Here is a 23,961-nt window from a genome sequence, read left to right as displayed (position 1 = left end):
CTGCTCTCTCTAATTGTTTATTTTAAGCTCCTGCAACCAGGTCGCGCGATCAGAGACGGCGTCGGGAGAGCCAGAAACCCACACGAGTGCTGTGCGCCTAGTGCCTTCACCCCCTTCTTCTTTCGAACTCGGGGGTGATTTATCGGCAACCGCAGGTGAAGGCAGTGTTTCCCCCATTCCCTGGGGAAACAAGGGAGGCTACATACTCCCATATTAGCCTCTTAATTACCTCGTGTGAGCCGGAGAGATGGTATTGTCGGCCATCTTCCAATGCGCCCCTAGCGGCCTCCCGGCGCTTTCTTTTCGATGTGGGGACCCACGTACGTAAGCCAGATAAATTGGTCCACCCGATCCCAGTGTGCAGAGGGCAGCAGTGCAGCGTTTCTCTGGAACATTTTATCGTAACGAATGGCCGCAGATTCTCCGGCCGTGGCGTAGGCCGTCCTCACGAGTGCTTGATAGACAATCAAATGCATCACTCTTTTTGGATAAGCCGCTGCTACTACGCAGAAAAAAAACTTGGAAGCCATTTAGCCAATTTTCAAAAGTTTTATCCGCCCTGGGTGACTATTACTTTTGCTTACCATAAACACGCTTTCTTTCAGATTTTTCATCTAGCGGGAGCAGCTTAAAGATATCTACATACTCACCATTCAATATTTTGGCCCTCATTCTTGCAGACAAATGATTACCCAGGATAATATCTTTGGGCCTGTTGGTAGAGACTTTAACGTCCTCCAGTAGCACCCCATCCTTACACTTCAAGGTCCCGCCAAACCGCTTACAATGGGAATTTGCTCTCCTATTCCATGCCCATAATGGTAAACCAGGAACCCCTTCACCCAGGCCCCAGTAGCAATTCAGTGACTCATCGCTATCAGAGTCAGAGCTGGATGAAGAGGAGGAGGACGTACCTGAGTCCAAGTCTGAGTCGTCCCTCTTGGAATTCTTGCTCTTCTTGGAATGCTTCTTATGCTGTCGCTTCTTGGGTGCTATAGCTGCATCTGGGTATTGAAGCACACTTTCGTCCTCTGAGGACGTGTAAGCGCCTGCGATTTGTGCCAACGCTTTGCTCGGTGTGGCGCTGGAAAACGACACTGATGGCTGCCTCCCATCCGTCTTTCGCAAGGCCTTCCAGCCTGTGCGCCGAGGCTACTCATCCCTCCTTTGGGGCACGATGGCAAACTGAACATTTGTTCGCACGTGCGATGCAGAACGAGGTTGCTTGCTGCGGGGCTTAGGCGTGGGAGCCCCCTGCTGGGGTGCGGCATTAGTCGCTTGCAAATTATCAAAGAAGGCCTGGGATGTGCCAGGCATCTCACCATCATCACTCTGGGACCCACTAGAGCCGCTGGCTCCCGTATCGGAAATGTAGTCAGGGGAAGACTGATGGCCTGAACCCTGGTCATCGTCTCCCAGCCTGAACCTATCCATCATAGAGTCAAATTTGGTAAAAAAAACTTACGCAATGCACGCGGGATTTTAGCCATGCCTGCTAAGGTTGAACCCAATAGCCCTATTGCCTGCCCCGTAATGGAGGAACCCTTGCCTGACTGAGCTGACTGTGCACGCTTGACAGGAGCGCTCTTTGGTTCGGAGACAGCAGGGGCCAGATCAATATTTTTCTTTGGAGCCATGAGACCACCTAACACGCTCTCAACCACTTCAATTAAAAGGCAGCGCCTTCAGGTATTAATTACACTGCTGGCAACTGTAATAATATAAACAGTATCAAAGAGCGCGCAACCTACCCAAATATCCAATTGCAACTACCAATTGGGATTGAAAGCATTAAGTGAAGGAACTCCAAGGTAGAGCAGCAAACACCAATTGTAAATAGAACTCAATAAAGCAAATTTAATTCAGCAGCGACGAGGCAAAAGGCCTCAAATACTAAATTAAAACCCGGTATTCAGGCCAGAAGCCAATTAAAATTAACCCATCGAAATGCTGAACTTTTTAGTAAAAGGACCTTCAATAATGGCAGCGCTGCGACAATCTATTCGATTATTAACCAAAACAAATAGGCCCGAAAACTCAATCCACTGAATGAGAATTAACTAATCTGCACAGCACACACAAAACACCTCACCAAAATTGCTAACCTCCAAAATTGCCCTACCCTATAGTATGTGTGTAAGTTTAAATTAGAGTTGTTAAATTATTGAATGAATTAATAATTAGAATATAAATTAAAATTAATTAAAATTGTATGGATTAATATTATAGATGTTGTATGAATTAATAATAAACTAATGTATGACTTAAACTGAAGTATGAATTAATTAATTAATTTAAGTAATTATATTTTAAATATTAATAGTTGATATGTAATTATTTATTTATTTCTTAACCCGTTGTATACAATCAATTTATTGCCCCAATTATGAATTATTCCTATGAATGACCTCTAATGAAACCAATACAACAGCCTGAGGATTTCCAAAGAATAATTGCTTTATTTATGTAGGAGTTAGGATGATTGAAGCTGCAAGCGACCGGGCACTTCTCTGCCCCTCCCAAGATGGCAGTCGGCCGCTGCCTGACTATGCAAGCACGTGGTTGCTTCTAAAATGGTCGCTACCGACCACGTGCTCCCTGCTGCCAAAGAGGATTGTAGGCATGAGTGCAAAAGAATTCACAAAACAGCCCAAAGGCAACCCTGTGCCTCAGAAACTTTCCCCCTTCCCTTAATGTTGTGCTGGGGGGGGGGGAGGGGATGTGAAACCCGGCTGGTGCCAGCTGTGAGCGCATACAGACTTGAGCAAGCCTGAAAACAAAGAGGGTGGGACAAAGGCGAAGCCTGCAGCCAATGAAAAGGCAAAGAGAGCGGGGAGCAAAGGAACACAAAGGCACTCTTCGCCTGTCAGCAAATTGCAGGGCAACGGCGGCTAATAGCAAAAGCACCTTCGCGAATGCTCCGCGCCCTAGGAAGCCCAATTCCCTCTCTGCAGCCAAAACACTCTTTCTGCCGTCCCACGCAACACACAACCCACGTGCACACAAACAAACTGGAAGGACCGGCTGAAGCAACCACAATCAGCGGCTAAAGCCAAGGCAGCGCTGAAGCTGTAAACAATGAGCCACTTGAGGCAAGCTGGAAGGAGCCGCGTGGGGCTCAACAGCCATGCCGAGCGGGGGTGGGTGGGTGGGTGTGCTGGCAGGGGTTTGAGCCGCCGAAGGCAGCGGTCCGGAGACGGTGCTCCAAGGCTCAAACCGCGCCCTAAAGGTTGAAGCGCTGGAAAGCCCCAAACACTCTTTGCTGTCTATCCGTCTCGAAGAAGACTCAAGCACTCCCCTAAATTGCTCAGCGTTCGGTCTCCCAACGGCTGCTACTCAATGCAGAATACCGTGTTTAAAAGGATAACCGAGCCGTTCGCTAGCCCTGCGGCGAGGGAGGAAACAATAAGAAGCAATCCTCCCCTCGTGGCAGCGAGGGAACGCAGAAGGGGGGGGGAGCCGGGGACCCAAAGGAAGGCTACAGCGAAACGCCTCTGTGACCGAGCGTGTAAGGTGGGGGGGCGCACAATGGGACCCTCCAAGCACCGCCACTAGACTTTAATCCACGCGGCTCGAACAGAAGCCATGAACGAGCGCACTTCAGCTGACTAGCCCCCGAAAGGATGGATGAGGAAATGGGGGGGAGGGAGTTTCAACCCCAGGTGCCTTTGGCGGATCGGAAATGTGGAGAAGGGCCAGGAAGGAGGGACAAAGGACAAAAGCAGGCAGTAAGCAGTTCTGAGGGGGCGCAACAACTCACCCACTCGGTTTTCCCCTGGTCCTTCTCGCAACGCTGAACCACGAGGCAGGAAACAACCAAGAAACAAAACAAAAGGCAAAATCCAAAGAGCAGAGAGACCGACATCCTGATCGATTGAGGAAGCGAGCCAAAGAGGAAGTCCTCTGGCTCGCTCCTCCGTTTAACTGGCCCTGGCCACGCCCCCCCCCCGGCCAGCGGATTGGCTGGCTGGGCTCTGACGTAGCTGGGATCCCCCAGGCAACGGGGGACAAAGTCCCCCGGCCCCGGTGGGGAGTGGGTGGCCACACGGTCCACCGCAACTCCTCCCCACTGGGAAGTGGAGCAGATTTCCGTGCACTGCTCTGGTTTGCCAGAAGCGGCTTAGTCATGCTGGCCACATGACCCGGAAGCTGTACGCCGGCTCCCTCGGCCAATAAAGCGAGATGAGTGCCGCAACCCCAGAGTCGGTCACGACTGGACCTAATGGTCAGGGGTCCCTTTACCTTTAGAGGCTTGCAAACAAAGTGCCAGGTAGACTGCCACATAAACAGTGCCCTCGTGTGTTTATTTTAATTTTGCCTTTATTCATTTTTATCCTGTAAAATTTATTCACTGCTTGATTGTAAAAAGTGGTTTAAGCTAACACATGCATTCACTAGAAGGTCAAGAGAATGAAATGTATTTGATGCCCCCTCCAATATGAGACAGAGTCTAAAAACTTTTCCCTCCTTCTCTCCAGCCTCATGAAGCCCAAATTACCACTGAAGCTCCACAGCCTGATTGTGCATGCCGCCTTTGCGGCGGTCATTGAGGTAAAAACTGAGCCCGACAAGCAGGTAAGTTGTTAGTCTTGAAATTTGACTTCTATAGTTGTTTCTTCTTCACACGCTTTAAGCATTGCTCCCATTGCTCAACATCTGATCTCTCTTTCCCCTGCTTGGCGCATCCTCTCCCTCCCTCAACGAACCCATGTGGATGAAAATTGCCATTGCCTGCAGGAGTTAGAGGAACGTTATAGTCTGATGCTGGGAGGCCTCCTCTGGGAGGCCCCAAGCACTAAGATCCTGAACTTGCTGATGAATGTAAGTATATTGATGGCCTCAGTGGCTGTTTGACCTAGAAAGCTTTCATGGAGAAGCCGCCACCTAGCATATACTTTTTCAGCAGTGCACCTCTTGGCCCCTTCCCCTCTTGTAAGGCAAGCTGGCCACATGAAATAGGCAGCAAAGGCCCACTTGCCCAGACAGCCAAAGGAGGGCCTTGGATGCAGAGCTACAATTTGGGGCTGGAGGACATTGTCATTTTAGAACAGAAACGGATCTCTCTCTGAGAGTGTAAAGGGCTTCACAGTGGTCTGCCTCTTTTCCCCAGACCAGCCTCCTGATTCTGAGGTCCTCTTTCCTCCCACAGGAACTGAGAGGTTACACAACAAGTGTGGGTAGACGCACACCCGTCTCGCTCTTGGAACTTCACTAATTAAAAGCCTGAAAAACAAATAACTCTCTGCAAACTGATAGCTGAGATAACTCACCAAAAACTGGGCTTAGGTCCAAGTCCTGGATTGGGGTGAGTTAGTGTTTAAAACGGTGGTTTATCTATTTATTTGGGAAAGACTTGAGAAGGACTTAACAGGATGGCCAAGTCTTTGAAGGAGCTGGGTGAAATGATTCAGCGTTCGGAAGCAAATGTCTGCGCTGATATGCAAGACCTGAAAGGAGAGATGAGAAGAATGACTGCTACAGTAGAAAAAGTTACGAAAATAGCAGAACATGCAAAAGAGGTAGCTGATGCAAACATAAACAAAATAGAATCTCTGACAAAAAGAATTTCACAAATGAACGACAGACAGCGCAGAAGGAATTTAAAATTCTCTGGTATTTCTGAATATATTGGGAATAAGGACCTGGAAAAGGAGATGTTAGAATGGCTCAAAGAACAAGGAATTGAAGTTGAGCAGAATGAAATTGAGAGAGTGCACTGGGTGTTCACATCACGAGGAGGCTCTGGACTACCCAGGGATGTAATTATGGCATTCACAAGAGAGAAGTTAAGAGATGGAATTTATAAATCATTCCGGCAGAATGCAGACCTGCAGTTTAAACAGCGAAAGGTCATAGTGAGACACGATTTTTCTCAGGAAACGCTTCAAGACAGGAAACGTATGCAGCAGTTTGCACAAGCTCTCTACAATTATAAAATCCTCTTTACCTGGGCCTACCCTGCTACACTGCTGGTTTTTTAGAGGCGGCAGGAAATATTCTATTCTTTTCTAGAGCATTCTCTTCTCTCCCAGAATATCTTGGAATGTCCCAGAGTGCTCTAGAATGTTCCAGAGTGCTCTAGAACAGCGGTGCTCTAGAACAGCAGCATCTTTTCTAGAGCATTCTCTTCTCTCCCACAATAATCTCTTCTCTCCCAGAATATCTTGGAATGTCCCAGAGTGCTCTAGAATGTTCCAGAGTGCTCTAGAACAGCGGTGCTCTAGAACAGCAGCATCTTTTCTAGAGCATTCTCTTCTCTCCCACAATAATCTCTTCTCTCCCAGAATATCTTGGAATGTCCCAGAGTGCTCTAGAATGTTCCAGAGTGCTCTAGAACAGCGGTGCTCTAGAACAGCAGCATCTTTTCTAGAGCATTCTCTTCTCTCCCACAATAATCTCTTCTCTCCCAGAATATCTTGGAATGTCCCAGAGTGCTCTAGAATGTTCCAGAGTGCTCTAGAACAGCGGTGCTCTAGAACAGCAGCATCTTTTCTAGAGCATTCTCTTCTCTCCCACAATAATCTCTTCTCTCCCAGAATATTTTGGAATGACGGAAGTCCAGCCGTCATTAAATGGTGCTCAGCATAGAAAAATGACACAGAGAGCCAGCTATATTTTCAGGAAGGTAAGAGCAGCTCCTTCGTCCGCTCTCCCCCGATTTTATTCTCCTTTGTTCTCCCCTGTCGCATGGCCGTTTGCCAATGTCTCACGTTACCTCATCCGGTCATGGCTTTTACCCACCCATCGCCATATAAGGTTATGCACTTAATACACTGCAAGGCATGGACATGCAGGTCACCGAGGTCAACGAGGCACCAGGTGGCGCTACAAGCCTTTGCCATGACTTCATGGCTCCCACATGCCCTCTTTCTTTATTTTATTAATCAGTGATATATGTCAGTACCAATACGGTTATATCGAGCGCGATAGGCGACTCTTGTGAGGCCGGAAGCAGGCCGCTGACGGGAGAACCATGCAGTACATATAGAAATTAAAGAAGGAAGACATTGTATACAGCAACACAAAATAATGCAAATAACTACTATTAGGATCACTAAAATCAATAAATGTCGAAGCCAACTCCCATCCGGAAGCCAAGAATATAACCATGCCCTGGTGTCACTCCTATAGCACTGAGATTGGTCACTGTATGTTCCTGTAAGAGAACAAGAGCTATTAAAAGTGAAATTCAATGTATATTGACAGTTTGGATATATGCCCCATGATTCTTTCCCCTGTTTAATTTGAAAACAAATGGGGGCAGGCTCATGGAGGGTCAATTGTACTGGAGGCCAAAAAGTTTGCTTAGGGGATATAATATTAGTAAATTGAAAAGATCCATTGACAGGCACACCATGAAGCATTATGCCTGAATGACTGGCAAAAGGGGGCATATGCATACACAACCAACATTTAGAAGCATGTAATAAACTGGTAAACATAATCATATCTTGTACAAAAATATTATCCCTCCATATCTTATGATAATTTTCTCCCCTAAAAGTCTTATTCAACAACGCTGTTCTTCTAGTTCGAGAGTGGCTGAGCCGTGGATACTGCCAGCCAGAGTAGGATTCAGGCGACAGCTGCTTGCCAGCCGATAAGGTGAATTATGGTGGTTTCAACTGGACTGGGTCGTCTGCTTCTCTTCCTTGTATAACGTAGCAGGAAAGGATGGCAAGGCAAATGGTTAGGAAGGCAAACACTGCCAGATGCAGCTCGTGTGCAGCACCTCTAGGTGGTGCATGCGGAAAGGTTTCAATGCTTCACCCACAAAATGTTGACAAAGTGTAGGGGAGTTCCGCATGCCTTGAGGCAGGACAACCCACTGATATCGCTGGGTGGGCTGTGAATTGTTATATATTGGCAATGTAAAAGCAAATCGTTCCTGTCTGCTGGGGCCAGTGGGATGAAGACAGTTCAATGTGGCCGAAAGTCAATTGTTCAGAAATAAGCTGGGCCGCCGCTGCTGATTTTTCTTCTGGTAGAGGCCACTGTTCTACCCACACTGGGGTATCGGTGATCCTGGTTTGCCACACTGGAAACATGTTGTATTGGTGGCTACAGGGTTGTTTTTATTTAGCGCCGCCACCAGCAGATGAGCCTTGTAGGTGGCTGTACCTACAGACTGACAAAGGCGAAGCATGGCTGCTGTGTCTGTGGTAGGATTGTGTATTATTGGTCGCAATGCAACTTTACAATCCTCATTAGCATTTTCAAAGGCCAATTGTTTGATAATTATTTGTTTGGCTTCAGGATTTTCAATTTGGTGACTCACTGCTGTAAGCAGCCTGTCCATAAAGGAAGAATATGAGTCTCTTGGTTCTTGTCTGATCGAACCCCATCTAGACTGAATACTGGTGGGTTCTGGAATTTTTCTCATTGCTTCTTTTGCAGCAAGAGCAGTATCCCTCAATAAGATTTGCAGCAGTGTGGCTTGCACTGAAGCCTGAACAAAGGGGCCACGTCCCATCATGGCATCTATGACATCTGCGAGGGTAAGGTTAGGGTTATTCCCTCTGGCTTGTTGTAATAAAGCCGGAGCATAAGCACGGCAGGCGATTTCCCATTCATGGGCAAACAATACGCCCGCTGATGGAGGTAACACTGTATGGGCCAAAAGCTTGATGTCCTCTGGAACCAAGAGCTGGGCTAATGTGGCTTCTAAAAGCGCCTGTGTATATGGGGCTTGGAGTCCATTGGTATTTACTGACTGCTGCAACTCTTTCAAGATCTTAAAGTCAAAAGGTTGATGTTGGGCTTGGGTGCCTGCCGGGGCACCAACAGGAGGCACAATAACGGGAAATGCCACAGTATCCTGAATTAAGGAACAGGCAAGGACTGCACGTTGAAAAGGGGTAGCTGGTTCTGTCGATGAGAGAGTAGGATCATTGCCAGCCATACCACAGTATTTTTGCAGGATTGGGTCCTCTGGTGAGGAACTGTAGTCCGGAGGTTTGGGGTCTGGGGGTGCTGGCAAGGCGAGTGCCAGAAGAGATGGCATCACGGCTGGCTGGACTAAAGAAGCCGGAGGTGATGTTGGCAATACAGCCATGGAGATATTTTTTGGTGATAAAGAGCCCATGGCGTAACGAACCTTGCACCATGCATTTAGAATCCGAACACCAATGCTGGGGTGTCCATGAAAATGTGCTCCAATCTTATCCCAATGTTTTAATTCCCAAGTCCCATCTTCAGGAAACCAGGGGCAATGCTCATCGATGGCCAGAATAAGCTGTATCAAATCACCCTCAGGAACTTCCAATTTGTTGGAGGAGAGGAGAAATTTTAAGTCTTTAAAAAATTTCTGTTGGGGAATAGACAAAGAGCTGCCCATTTTTCTAAAATCAAGATAAAAGGGATCGACTCACCGGGGATCTGAAGACGATTAGCGCTTGCAACCCTTGCCGGGCGTGGTGATTCGATGATGTCCGTTGTGTGGATCAAAAAACCTCACACTGTTTTCTTTTAAAAGTCTCAGACGTATTCTTTTAGTCTGCCTCACATGGGGCACCACGTGACGGAAGTCCAGCCGTCATTAAATGGTGCTCAGCATAGAAAAATGACACAGAGAGCCAGCTATATTTTCAGGAAGGTAAGAGCAGCTCCTTCGTCCGCTCTCCCCCGATTTTATTCTCCTTTGTTCTCCCCTGTCGCATGGCCGTTTGCCAATGTCTCACGTTACCTCATCCGGTCATGGCTTTTACCCACCCATCGCCATATAAGGTTATGCACTTAATACACTGCAAGGCACGGACATGCAGGTCACCGAGGTCAGCGAGGCACCAGGTGGCGCTACAAGCCTTTGCCATGACTTCATGGCTCCCACATTGGAATATTCCAGAGTGCTCTAGGACAGCGGTGCTCTAGAACAGCGGCATCTTTTCTAGAGCATTCTCTTCTCTCCCATAATATTTTGGGAAGATGGAAGTCGAGAGGGGAAGGAAACAGCAAGAAATAATATATACTAAAGTAAGGTAAAGGGACCCCTGACCATTAGGTCCAGTCGTGACCGACTCTGGGGTTGTGGGACTCATCTCGCTTTATTGGCCGAGGGAGCCGGCGTACAGCTTCCTGGTCATGTGGCCAGCATGACTAAGCCACTTCTGGCAAAACAGAACAGCACACGGAAACGCCATTTACCTTCCCACCAGAGCGGTACCTATTTATCTACTTGCACTTCGACGTGCTTTCGAACTGCTAGGTTGGCAGGAGCAGGGACCGAGCAATGGGAGCTCACCCCGGCACGGGGATTCGAACCGCCGACCTTCTGATCGGCAAGTCCTAGGCTCTGTGGTTTAACCCACAGCGCCACCCACATCCCAGCTTAGAGACATCTAAAATGGGCTTTTGTAAATATATATGTGTTTTTTTCTGATATAAACTTTACAAGAGCGAAGGGAGAGGAGTGTGGTTCTCCAAGATACCATGAGACAGGGATCTTCAAGCCCCCTCCATAGAGGCTGGCCCCTCTCACTGTCCTCAGAGCTTGCTTACCGGTAACCTCCTCTGGCTGATATCTCGGACAGACCAGAGAGATTTTGATAGGCGACATTTTCCCAAGCGTGGGTAAAATGCACAACCCCTCTCTCCTGCTTCCGCAGGGGAAAGAAAATAAGTCAGAAATCTATTTACATGATGTTTATTTCAGACATTACAGCACTAGAGAAAAACACGTCCTTTCAGTTCAGTTCTTCCAGCAAGTCTGACAAACTTGTCAGGGCAGCAGCTGAAGAAGGAACAAAAAGGGTTTTCTTGTGTGAGTTTCTTGTGGCTGATTAGCTGCTCTCTCTGGGCAAAGGTCAGAGGGGGCAGGGCTTCTGTTGAGGTAGGTGATTAGCTGTGGGAGGAGCTTATCAGAGCTTTAGGGCAGCAGCTGAAGAAGGAACAAAAAGGGTTTTCTTGTGTGAGTTTCTTGTGGCTGATTAGCTGCTCTCTCTGGGCAAAGGTCAGAGGGGGCAGGGCTTCTGTTGAGGTAGGTGATTAGCTGTGGGAGGAGCTTATCAGAGCTTTAGGGCAGCAGCTGAAGAAGGAACAAAAAGGGTTTTCTTGTGTGAGTTTCTTGTGGCTGATTAGCTGCTCTCTCTGGGCAAAGGTCAGAGGGGGCAGGGCTTCTGTTGAGGTAGGTGATTAGCTGTGGGAGGAGCTTATCAGAGCTTTAGGGCAGCGGCGCGCGCCTAGCGGCGCGTGCAGTTTGATCCATATTTTAGATTTAGGGGAGCTAGTCTCAAACATTTGTTGGGGGAGACCTAGGTTTTTTGGGAGGGATTTATTTGTCCTGTCTCCACACTTTTTATGATAGAGGACCACTGTAGTCACCCCCAACGACACGTTCCCAAGATGGAGGGTGAGGGAACAGCTGCAGTCGCCTGTGGTTCCTGCGCAATGTTTGCCATCTTGCCAAAGGTTGCAGGCAGCTTTACCTGCAGCAATTGCATGTTGATTGCCCTCTTAAAAGACAAAGTCCAGCAACTGGAGGAACGTGTAGCTACGCTCCAAAGAATTAGAGAGCTGGAACTCTTCTTGGAAGCAACAGAGCACACCGTCTCCACCAAGGAAGAGACAGGGGACTCCCCTGAGAAGGTGGCTAGTTCACCAACACAGGAGCCAGATATATGGAGAAACGTGACTCAAAGAAGTAGGAGGCCCAGGGTTCGCTCTGATTGTTTAGAAATACGCAATCGCTTTGAGGTCCTTTCCCCTAGCATGGAAGACGAAGAGCAGACTCCATTTGAGGATCTCTCCCTCATTACAGTCGATCAGGTATATGAAGACGAGGAGCAAAGGCAGTCCTCTGGGAATGTCCAGGCGACCTTGGAACCGACAGCTCACAGAAGAACCCCGACCAGACCTAAGAGGAGGCGTGTAGTGGTGATAGGGGATTCCCTACTGAGGGGAACAGAAGCAGTGATCTGTGGGCCTGACAAGATGTCTCGGGAAGTGTGCTGTCTCCCCAGGGCTAAGATCCAAGATGTAACTGAACGACTGCAAGGAATCATAAAACCCACTGACAAATACCCCTTCCTCTTGGTTCATGTGGGAACCAATGACACTGCAAGCAATAGCCTCCAGAAGATCAAAAGAGATTACGAGGCTCTGGGCAGGAAATTGAAGCAATTAAATGCACAAATTGTCATCTCATCTGTCCTCCCAGTTGAACGACGTGGCCCAGGGAGAGAGGGAAAAATAGTGGAAGTGAACAACTGGCTTCGCAAATGGTGCAAACAGGAACGGTTTGGATTCTTAGATCACGGAATGCAGTTTCTTGAAGATGGACTTCTGGCAAGCGATGGGCTGCACCTCACAATGGTTGGGAGGAATGTTTTTGCAAAAAATCTCAGAAACCTCATCAGGAGGGCTTTAAACTGACTAATGTGGGGGAGGGAGACAGTGCTCCTGAAGGTAGGAGTCTATCAATTGATGAAGATGATCATCCAAATGTCATAGACCGAATGGAGCAAACAGCACGCAGACCTAGTGGTGGGAGGAAAAAATCCTTAAATAAGAGACACGGGGGAATGATTAATGGACTTCAATGTCTGTACACTAATGCGCAAAGCATGGGAAATAAACAAGATGAGCTTGAGCTCCTGGTACAGCAAACTAAATATGACATAATAGGAATCACTGAAACCTGGTGGGATAAATCCCACGATTGGAATGTAATAATGGAGGGATACAATCTATTTCAAAGAAACAGACCAGACAAGAAAGGAGGAGGAGTGGCGTTATATGTCAGGGATGTGTATACCTGTGAAGAGATCCAAGATTTAGAACCTCAAAGCCAAAGTGAGAGCATTTGGGTCAAAATTAAGGGAGAGAAGAATAACAGTGACCTCATTGTGGGAGTTTACTATAGATCCCCAAGCCAAACGGAGGACATAGATGATGCCTTCCTGGAACAGATGGCCAAGCATGCAAAAGGAAGGGAGATAGTAGTAATGGGGGACTTCAATTACCCGGATATTTGTTGGATGTCAAACTCAGCCAAGAGCATAAGGTCAAACAGATTCCTCACTGCCCTTGCAGGCAACTTCATTGTCCAGAAAGTGGGAGAAGCAACAAGAGGAACAGCCATTTTAGATCTGGTCCTAACCAATGTTGATGACCTGGTTAGTGGGGTAGAAGTGGAAGGATCATTAGGCGCGAGTGATCATGCTCTTCTGAAGTTTACTATACAGCGGAAAGGAGCAGCCAAGCATACTAGGACTCAATTTCTCGACTTTAAGAAAGCCGACTTCATAAAGCTTAGGGAAGTGCTGGGTGAGATCCCATGGACAGTAATACTAAAAGGAAAGGGAGTTCAAGATGGCTGGGAGTTTGTTAAGAGGGAGATAGTAAAAGCACAACTTCAGGCAATACCAATGAGACGGAAACATGGAAGGTGCCTAAAGAAGCCAGGGTGGCTATCTAAAGAACTTTTAACTGAGTTAAGATTAAAAAAGGATGTGTACAAAAAATGGAAAAGGGGGGAAACCACCAAAGAGGAATTCAAACAAATAGCCAGCACGTGTAGACACAAAGTCAGAAAAGCTAAAGCACAAAATGAACTCAGGCTTGCTAGAGAGGTTAAAAGCAACAAAAAAGGCTTTTATGGGTATGTTCGTAGCAAATGGAAGAACAAAGAAACCGTGGGGTCACTCAGAGGAGAAGATGGTGAAATGCAAACAGGGGACACAGAAAGGGCTGAACTCCTCAATGCCTTCTCTGCCTCAGTCTTCTCCGATAAAGAAAACAATGCCCGACCTGAAGAATTTGGAGCAAATGATTCAGCAGAGGAAACACAGCCCAGAATAACTAAGGAGATAGTACAAGAATACTTGGCTAGTCTAGATGTATTCAAGTCTCCAGGGCCAGATGAACTGCATCCAAGAGTATTAAAAGAACTGGCAGATGTGATTTCAGAACCACTGGCAGTCATCTTTGAGAATTCCTGGAGAACAGGCGAAGTCCCGGCAGACTGGAGGAGGGCAAATGTTGTCCCTATTTTCAAAAAGGGGAAAAGAGAGGACCCAAATAATTACCGCCCAGTCAGTCTGACATCAATACCAGGGAAGATTCTGGAGCAGATCATTAAGCAAACAGTCTGTGAGCACCTAGAAAGGAATGCTGTGATCACCAATAGTCAGCATGGATTTCTGAAAAATAAGTCATGTCAGACTAACCTGATCTCGTTTTTTGACAGAATTACAAGCCTGGTAGATGAAGGGAACGCAGTGGATGTAGTCTACCTTGATTTCAGCAAGGCATTTGACAAGGTGCCCCATGATATTCTTGTAAAGAAGCTGGTAAAATGCGGTCTTGACTATGCTACCACTCAGTGGATTTGTAACTGGCTGACTGACCGAACCCAAAGGGTGCTCATCAATGGTTCCTCTTCATCCTGGAGAAGAGTGACTAGTGGGGTGCCACAGGGTTCTGTCTTGGGCCCGGTCTTATTCAACATCTTTATCAACGACTTGGATGATGGACTCAAGGGCATCCTGATCAAATTTGCAGATGACACCAAACTGGGAGGGGTGGCTAACACCCCAGAGGACAGGATCACACTTCAAAACGACCTTGACAGATTAGAGAACTGGGCCAAAACAAACAAGATGAATTTTAACAGGGAGAAATGTAAAGTATTGCACTTGGGCAAAAAAAATGAGAGGCACAAATACAAGATGGGTGACACCTGGCTTGAGAGCAGTACATGTGAAAAGGATCTAGGAGTCTTGGTTGACCACAAACTTGACATGAGCCAACAGTGTGACGCGGCAGCTAAAAAAGCCAATGCAATTCTGGGCCTCATCAATAGGAGTATAGCATCTAGATCAAGGGAAGTAATAGTGCCACTGTATTCTGCTCTGGTCAGACCTCACCTGGAGTACTGTGTCCAGTTCTGGGCACCACAGTTCAAGAAGGACACTGACAAACTGGAACGTGTCCAGAGGAGGGCAACCAAAATGGTCAAAGGCCTGGAAATGATGCCTTATGAGGAACGGCTAAGGGAGCTGGGCATGTTTAGCCTGGAGAAGAGGAGGTTAAGGGGTGATATGATAGCCATGTTCAAATATATAAAAGGATGTCACATAGAGGAGGGAGAAAGGCTGTTTTCTGCTGCTCCAGAGAAGCGGACACGGAGCAATGGATCCAAACTACAAGAAAGAAGATTCCACCTAAACATTAGGAAGAACTTCCTGACAGTAAGAGCTGTTCGACAGTGGAATTTGCTGCCACGGAGTGTGGTGGAGTCTCCTTCTTTGGAGGTCTTTAAGCAGAGGCTTGACAACCATATGTCAGGAGTGCTCTGATGGTGTTTCCTGCTTGGCAGGGGGTTGGACTCGATGGCCCTTGTGGTCTCTTCCAACTCTATGATTCTATGATTCTATGATTCTATGAAACTTCCTGAACATGCGCAGTCGGAAGGTTTCAAGTTACACTCTTCACAAAGACTTATCCAGCCTGTGAACGTCCTGGGAAATTCTTCTTTCCCACAGATAGGCGCATCATATGATGTCAACAAACTGGCTGTCTGCAGCGGTGATGTTTCCATATACTGACAGGATCATGGAGATCCCTAGCTGAGTCTCAAGGGGGAAGGGGGAGGGGGGTTGAATGGGCCAGAATTGAAAATATAATATATGTACACAGAGGGATTCAAAAAATAAACAGTAGTCGGGATAATGGATAGATCTTTAAAGGTTTTATCTTTAAATGTTAACGGGCTGGCCTCAAACACCTAATGCTACAGGGTACTGACACTGGCAAAGAAAATGAAAGTGGATATACTATGCCTTCAGGAGACACATAGAGCCCAAGCAAACAATAGACCTTTGTTATGCTCTCAGCAATAGGGCCTAATAGCAGAATCGAAAGCGATGAACAAGGCTAGAGGGGTCGCTATACTTTGTAATGCAAATCTTAGGCCGGAGGTTCTGAGCCAGAAAAAAGGTAATGATGGTAGATTTATATTCTTAAAAATTAAACTGTCACAAAAAATCTTTACAATACCTAATACATACAGCCCTAACACAAGACAGGAAAAAATTATAAAGAAAACCTTGAACAGACTGCAGCTTTACGCTGAAGGGGAAGTTATCGTTACAGCAGACTTTAATTGGAATATAAAGAACAATAGTACCGGTACTTTCAGATTATCTAAATGGGGATTAAAGGATGTTTTTGAGAGGGGAAACCCCAACACCAAACCTACCTTCTTCTCCGACAGACATAAGATTTTCTCTTATATTGACTATATGCTAATTAAAGAAGGGAATGAAATCAGTGTTAGAACAGCAAAGACTGTGGGAATATGGATTTCAGACCATGCTCCACTATTTGTAGAGCTGGGACTGGAAGAGGACGGAAAAAGCAGCAGATGGCAGTACAATAACCTAATAATGGCAAAAGAGATTGACAGGGAATATATCAGAAAACAAATTGGATGGTATTTTAAAGAGAACAATGGTTCGGCCGAGATCACGGTAGTATGGGACGCTTTCAAAGCGGTTATAAGAGGACATTGTATACTGAAAGAGATTGCGATTAAGAAAGATTGGTACTCGGGGAGACAGGAAAAAATTAAAGAGATTGAAATTTTGCAACAACAGCAACAGGTTAAATTTCTAAGGAGCAGACAGGAGCAGTTAAGAAAGTTAAAACAGGAATTGGATGAGCTGGATATAGTTGCGGTGTGGAAGAGAGATAATATGATCAAAAATGATTTTCAGAGAACCTCAATAGGATCATATAAGAGACTGGCAAACTATTTAAAGAAAAGAAGGGATAAACAGAGGGTGAAGGCCATTAAGACCAGAAGGAAAATACTTACACAAAGCTCTAGAGAAATAAGGAAAGAATTTGCAGAATTCTATCAATCTTTATATAAAGAAGAAAATAAAAATATTAGAAGGGAAAGTTTAAAATTGAAGAAAGTGATAGATTAAGACTGAAGGAGGAAATTTCTTTAGAAGAAATAGAGAACGTATGTGAGAGGTGTGTGCTGCCAAGCCGGCATAGATAAAAACTCCGGGCTCGCTGCCAGTTACAATCTCTTTGATTTATTTACAAAGTTCAAAAGAACATCTCCAGTGCTTCAAATCATGTCTGACCCTGTCGGCAAAGATGCCGTGTCTGGTTTCTTTTTACTTTTTTTTGCCCAACATGCAAGTCTGCGGAAACCACGCCTCTGATTTCCTCTGTTTACAGAATGACTAGTTCTGGGCTCACCCCCCCCCCCCCTCGCTGCCTCCTCTTCGCTGTCAGACGACAGACTACTAATTATCTCTTTCGGCTCTCTGTAAGTGCTGGTTTCTCCCCTCAGCTCTTTCCCCGTTTGCCTCTCCCTGACAACGTAGTTAAATCATTTAAAAGCAAGAAATCCCCAGGATTAGATGGAATTACGGCAGACTTTTAAAAAGAAACAATTGATATCCTGGGCTCAGAACTGAAAAAAAGGATTTAATAATATCTTAGAAGGGGGGGAAGCCCCAAACACTTGGAAACTAGCGGAAATAGTGGTGATTGAAAAACCACAAAAGGACCCTACAGAGGTGGGGTCATACAGACCAATTAGCCTATTAAATCAAGACTATAAGATATTTACAAAGATCCTGGGAAGGCGACTGGAAAAGGTACTACCTAAAATAATTAAGGAAGATTAATATGGATTTGTTAAGGGAAGATACATAGGCCATCCTATAAGAAATGTGTTAAACGTATTAACAAGCAGGGTAAAAGGAAAATTGGTGGTATTAAAATTGGATGTGTATAAGGCCTTTGACACGATTAGACGTAAGTTCTTATGGAATATTATGCGGGAGGTGGTAGGATTAGGAGAGAACTTTGTGGAAGCAATCCAGGAATTGTATAGAGAAGGGAAGGCTGTGGTCAGAGTGAATGAGGGGGTTTCAGATCAATTCAATATACAAAGAGGAGTTAAAGAAGGGTGTTCACTCTCACCACTACTATTTGTATTGGGTATGGAGTACTTGGCAGATAGAATACGAAACTCAGTAAGGATAAGAGGATATAACAAAGGAAAGGAAGAAATCAAGTTAAACATGTATGCAGATGATATCCTATTATTATTTACAAACCCCTTAGAGGGTGTAAGAGAACTTATGATAATCCTGATGGACTTTAAAGAGGAGTCAAGATTGGGAGTAAATTTGGAGAAGTGTGAAATTTTATTTTGGGATGTAAATAAAGAGGAGAAGAAGGAAATTGCAAAAATGACAAAGATGGATATCAATAGGGGGGAAATTAAATACTTGGGGGTAAATATTATTAAGAATATTGCTAGGATTCCAGATGTAAATTACAAAGAAGCGTGGAGGAAGTTCAAGAAGGATATAAAATCATGGAAAAATAAGAATTTATCTATTCTAGGTAGGGTTAGAGCAGTTAAAATGTTTCTGGTACCAAAAGTATTATATTTATTTCAAGTAATTACACTACCTGTCAGGGAACTGCCATCGGAGGAACCGGTGGTGGAAGGGCTCACGCAGGCTGGGAGAGACTCAGCAGCTGAAGCAGGAACCAGCAGGGGGAGAGGTGGGTCTCTGGTGGAGGGGCTCACGCAGGCTGGGAGAGACTCAGCAGCTGAAGCAGGAACCAGCAGGGGGAGAGGTGGATCTCTGAGGGAAAGCGAGCAAGAGGGAGGGCTCAGGGACACGTCCAGCGAGAACAGTGGGGGGGTATCTGAAGCTCCCATAGGGAGACCCACTCCTCGCCGGAAACTGTCACGCCGTGAGTCCAGAAGACGTGTTTCCGTTAAGGAGCTTTTATGCTGGAAACGATTCCGAAAGCAACCACTGTCGGAATCTGCAAGTGACTAGAGCAGCCATGTCTGAGGGGCTCTGTCACAGACAGAAGTTTGTGGGCTTGAACAAACTCTGAGGGACTACGATTTTACGCACAATCAGCTCATCATCCCATCACACTACCCATTAGGAAAATATGGTTCAAAACATGGAATAAGGTATTTTAAAATTGGATTTTTGGAAGTAAAAGAGTTAGAACCCCAGACATAGTAAATTATTCATCTCAAGAAGAGATGGGATGGGGAATACCAAACTTAGAATTTTACTATGAAACATTCCAATTGAAAAATCTAATAGATATTGGATATAAGGATGGGATTAAATGGATAAGGCTGGAGAATGAAATAAATGAAGGAATAGGAAGAGAAGGGATATTTAATAGAGATATTAATACGGCTTTTAAGAAGACAATAGGACCAAGGAAAACTGCGTTAGGAATCTGGAAGAATTGGAATACAAAATGGATGTCAACATACTCAAGGTGGACGCCGTTATGCAGGAGGGTCAAAGGGAACCAGGTTGGTGGAAGAAATTAGAAGATCAGGGATTTTATAAATTAAAAGATATATTTGATGGAGAAGGGAATTTAATTACAAAAAAAGTTTTTTTTAGAAAAAATAGGAAAACAATATTGGCTGAAAGTGCAAGGACTTTATGATTTAGTAAAAACAGAAAGAGCAGAGGAAACGATGAGGACAGAAATGAAAATAGATATGGTGCTGAACAAAAGACAAATAATGGAGAAAGGGATAGCAGGGATGTTATATAAACTGATGATAAGCGACAAAGAAAGAATGATAAGGATAATTCAGATTAAATGGGAGCAGGAAGGTATGATACATCCAAACACGGCTCAAGAACTGATGAAGAATATAAACAATATTAAAATAGAAAAGTATAAAGAATTAAGTAGAAAATTGTTGTAATAATAATAATAATTTATTATTTATACCCCGCCCATCTGGCTGGGCTTCCCCAGCCACTCTGGGCGGCTTCCAAAAAAATATTAAAATACTGTAATACATCAAACATTAAAAGCTTCCCTAAACAGGGCTGCCTTTAAATGTCTTCTAAAAGTCTGGTAGTTCTTGTTCTCTTTGACATCTGGTGGGAGGGCATTCCACAGGGCGGGCGCCACTACCGAGAAGGCCCTCTGTATGGTTCCCTGTAACTTGGCTTCTCGCAATGAGGGAACCGCCAGAAGGCCCTCGGTGCTGGACCTCAGTGTCCGGGTAAAACGATGGGGGTGGAGACGCTCCTTCAGATATACTGGACCAAGGCCGTTTAGGGCTTAAAAGGTCAGCACCAACACTTTGAATTGTGCTCGGAAACGTACTGGGAGCCAATGTAGGGCTTTCAAGACCGGTGTTATATCGTCTCGGCGGCCGCTCCCAGTCACCAGTCTGGCTGCCGCGTTCTGGATTAGTTGTAGTTTCCAGGTCACCTTCAAAGGTAGCCCCATGTAGAGCCCATTGCAGTAGTCCAAGCGGGAGATAACCAGAGCATGCACCACTCTGGCGAGGCAGTCTGCAGGCAGATAGGGTCTCAGCCTGCGTACCAGATGGGGCTGGTAAACAGCTGCCCTGGACACAGATTTGACCTGTGCCTCCATGGACAGCTGTGAGTCCAAAATGACTCCCAGGCTGCGCACCTGGTCCTTCAGGGGCACACTTACCCCATTCAGGACCAGGGAATCCTCCACACCTACCCACCTCCTGTCCCCCCAAAACAGTACTTCTGTCTTGTCAGGATTCAGTCTCAATCTGTTAGCCGCCATCCATCCTCCAACCGCCTCCAGACACTCACACAGGACCTTCACCGCCTTCACTGGTTCTGATTTAAAAGAGAGGTAGAGCTGGGTGTCATCTGCATACTGATGAATACCCAGCTCAAACCCCCTGATGATCTCTCCCAGCGGCTGCATGTAGATGTTGAAAAGCATGGGGGAGAGGACAGAACCCTGAGGCACCCCACAAGTGAGAGCCCAGGGGTCTGAACACTCATCCTCCACCACCACTTTCTGAACACGGCCCAGGAGGAAGGAGCGGAACCACTGTATGACAGTGCCCCCAGCTCCCAGGCCCTCAAGACGGTCCAGAAGGATGTTATGGTTGATGGTATCAAACGCCGCTGAGAGATCCAGCAGAACTAGGAAACAGCTCTCACCTTTGTCCCTAGCCCGCCAGAGATCATCAACCAGTACGACCAAGGCAGTTTCAGTCCCATGATGAGGCCTGAATCCTGACTGGAAGGGATCCAATGGTCCGTTTCTTCCAGGCGTGCCTGGAGTTGTTCAGCAACCACCCGCTCAATCACCTTGCCCAAGAATGGAAGATTTGAGACTGGGTGATAGTTGGCCATCGTGGCCGCATCTAAAGATGGTTTTTTAAGAAGCGGTTTAATAACTGCCTCTTTAAGCTGGTCTGGGAAGGCTCCCTCATGAAGGGAAGCATTCACCACCCCATGAAGCCCATCGCCCAGCCCTTCCCGGCTAGCTTTTATAAGCCAGGATGGGCAAGGATCAAGGAGACAGGTGGTTGGTTTCACTCGTCCAAGCAGCCTGTCCACATCCTTGGAGGTAACAGATTGGAATTGATCCCACGCAACTTGACTAGACAGGACTCTAGCACTCTCCCGCCCTGGCCCTGCTCCCACAGTGGCATCTACCTCTTCCCGAATCTGAGCGACTTTATCTGCAAAAAACTTTGCAAAATCATTTCAGGAGATCATGTGGCCCGTTCTTGGCCCCGATGTAGCAGGTGGTTCCGCTAAATTGCGAACCACCTGAAAGAGTCTCCTCCTGCTGTTTTCTGCAGATGCAAAAGAGGCGGTGAAGAAAGTCTTCTTCGCCGTCGCTACCGCCACTTGGTAGGCTCGACATTGAGCTCTAACCCGTGTCCGGTCAGCTTCAGAATGAATTATCCGCCACCGGCGCTCTAGCCGTCTCAGCGATTGTTTCATTGCCCTCAGATCCGTGGAAAACCACGGGGCTGTCCGGGCTCCATGCAATCGGAGAGGGCGCTTTGGAGCCAAACAGTCAATAGCCCTGGTTAACTCCACGTTCCAGCGGGCCACCAGGGAATCAGCTGAAAGGCCATCAACATGGGATAAAGCATCCCCTACCACTCTCTGGAAACCATTTGGATCCATTAAGTGGCGGGGGCAGACCATTCTCATCAGTCCCACCTCCCTGCAGAGGGGAAGGGTCGCGGAGAAGTCCAGTTGCACCAGGAAGTGATCTGACCGTGGCACTTCTTTCGTTTCGTCAGCGCATCCCCCTCTGTGGAACATGCCCCTGCCATTTTGTTGGCTGGGACCCACTCCCCGGCAGCCCTGACCCTTCCCCTTAAGAACAAAATAAAACCATAATCCAATAATAAAAAAACCCCAGAAAACAATAAAACAATACAAACAAAAAACTGTAAAAATTACAAATCCATCAAAATCAAACAAATTCCCAAGCCCAACCAAACATCCATTCCCCCCACCCCCCCATATACAAAAAAGTCAAAAGGGAAAGGAAAATTTTAAAACATTTTTAAAAGAACTCTGCGCCCCTCCGGGTCCTCCAGCAGCAGTGACAGCAACCGTCCTTGTGAGGACTGTCAGGCCCCACCATGGGCCAAGTGGTGAGTGGCAGGAGCAGGGCCCCCAGGCACTCACACAGTGGAGTCCTCCTGGGCAGCAAGCAGTCCTTCCTATATTTCTTTTTCGATCGTGGTCGCGGTGCACTTGTGGGCTGGGGAATTAAAAAATCACCGGTACTCTCCGTCCTATCTAAACAATCTTCGCGTTCCCCGAGGGTGGTGGCCCTGCTGCAATCCTTTATCCTTTTATGCCTAAAGCTAAACATTTATTTCTCGGCTAAGTTTGTACCTGGAGTAAATAATGACATCGCGGATGCTCTATCTTGTTTTCAGATGAACTGTTTCTGCTTGTTAACGCCAGAGGCACAGCAATTGCCACAACCGTTTCCGGAGCACCTTTGGAGCCTTGGGAGCGAGAAGTCCTGAAGGGAGTATTGGCATCTGTAGCCCCATCAACACTTAAATCATATAAAAAGGCATGGTCGGATTTTTTGGTGTTTCTTAATAAAATAAAAAATGTTAGGCTTGACACCCCTCCTACAAAGGCAGATGTGCTGCAATACCTGGTCCATTTAAGGGGATTGGGCCGTGCCCCAAAGACACTTAACATGCAGTCTTCAGCAATCTCCTTCTTTTGCAAGGCCGTTTACTTAACAGACCCTTGCACAGATTTCCTAGTGCGGAAGGCACTGGAGGGCTGGCGCAGGCTTCAGCCTCCCAGCACCGATGGTAGAAGACCCATAACCTTCGACAACCTATGTCAAATTCATAAAAAATTAAGGGCTATTTGTTGGTCGAAGTATGAAGCACGCCTATTTTTGGCCGCTTACTCCATCACCTTTTTCGGCGCCTTGCGCATAGGTGAGGTGGTCTGTGACAACCAGCCGGATTCTGTCGCACGCGGGATCCTTTTAAAGGATATGACCTTATCTCGCTCAGATTTAGTTCTGCATGTCCGGAGTTCTAAAACTGATCAACTAGGTAAAGGGGCCCTGATTCGACTTATAGCTACTCAAAAAAGGGGGCCATGCCCAGTAAAAGACGTGAGACGATTTGGGTATTTGAGACCAAACATCCCCGGGCCCATTTTTCATACATGCAGATGGCTCCCGCCTTACAAGACATCAGTTTATGCGTGTTATGCATAAGGCAATTGCTGCTTGCGGTTATCCCCCGGCTGAATTCGCAGCTCACTCATTTTGTATCGGGGCTGCCACTACAGCGGTGCATTTAGGCCTACCGGCAGAAAGGATAAAGGACTTGGGTCGATGGAAGTCAGATGCATTTAAAGGGTACATTCGGAAAGCTTTATGATTGTTTTCATCATCACTGACCCCAGCTTGTTGTGCTCTTTTCTTTTAGGTGGCGTGGTGGTGCTCATTTGGATCATTGGCCACAGTATTGTCCACTGGGCCAGAAACCGTGCTGTCAGCTGTGGCCTGGGGTGCGGGTTGGATCTGCCACAAAATGTTGAAGTTTCCTGGCTCACCCGCCGTGGAATGCATTGGGCGGAATTTTTGCCGGCAGTGAAAGCCAGAGCCACACTGGAAGGCCCTCCGAATGCC

General features: G+C 46.5%; 1 pseudogene; it reads left to right on the top strand.

The window, feature by feature from the left end:
- The first annotated feature begins 3,078 nt into the window (after positions 1–3,078).
- Positions 3,079–23,710, top strand: LOC144326445 (integrase/recombinase xerD homolog; annotated as a pseudogene).
- The last annotated feature ends 251 nt before the right edge of the window (positions 23,711–23,961 follow it).

This window comes from Podarcis muralis, chromosome W (genome assembly GCF_964188315.1).
Source record: "Podarcis muralis chromosome W, rPodMur119.hap1.1, whole genome shotgun sequence".
Lineage (NCBI taxonomy): Eukaryota > Metazoa > Chordata > Lepidosauria > Squamata > Lacertidae > Podarcis > Podarcis muralis.
The sequence above is the reverse complement of the archived record's forward strand: the minus strand, read 5'-3'. Positions and strand labels throughout refer to the sequence as shown.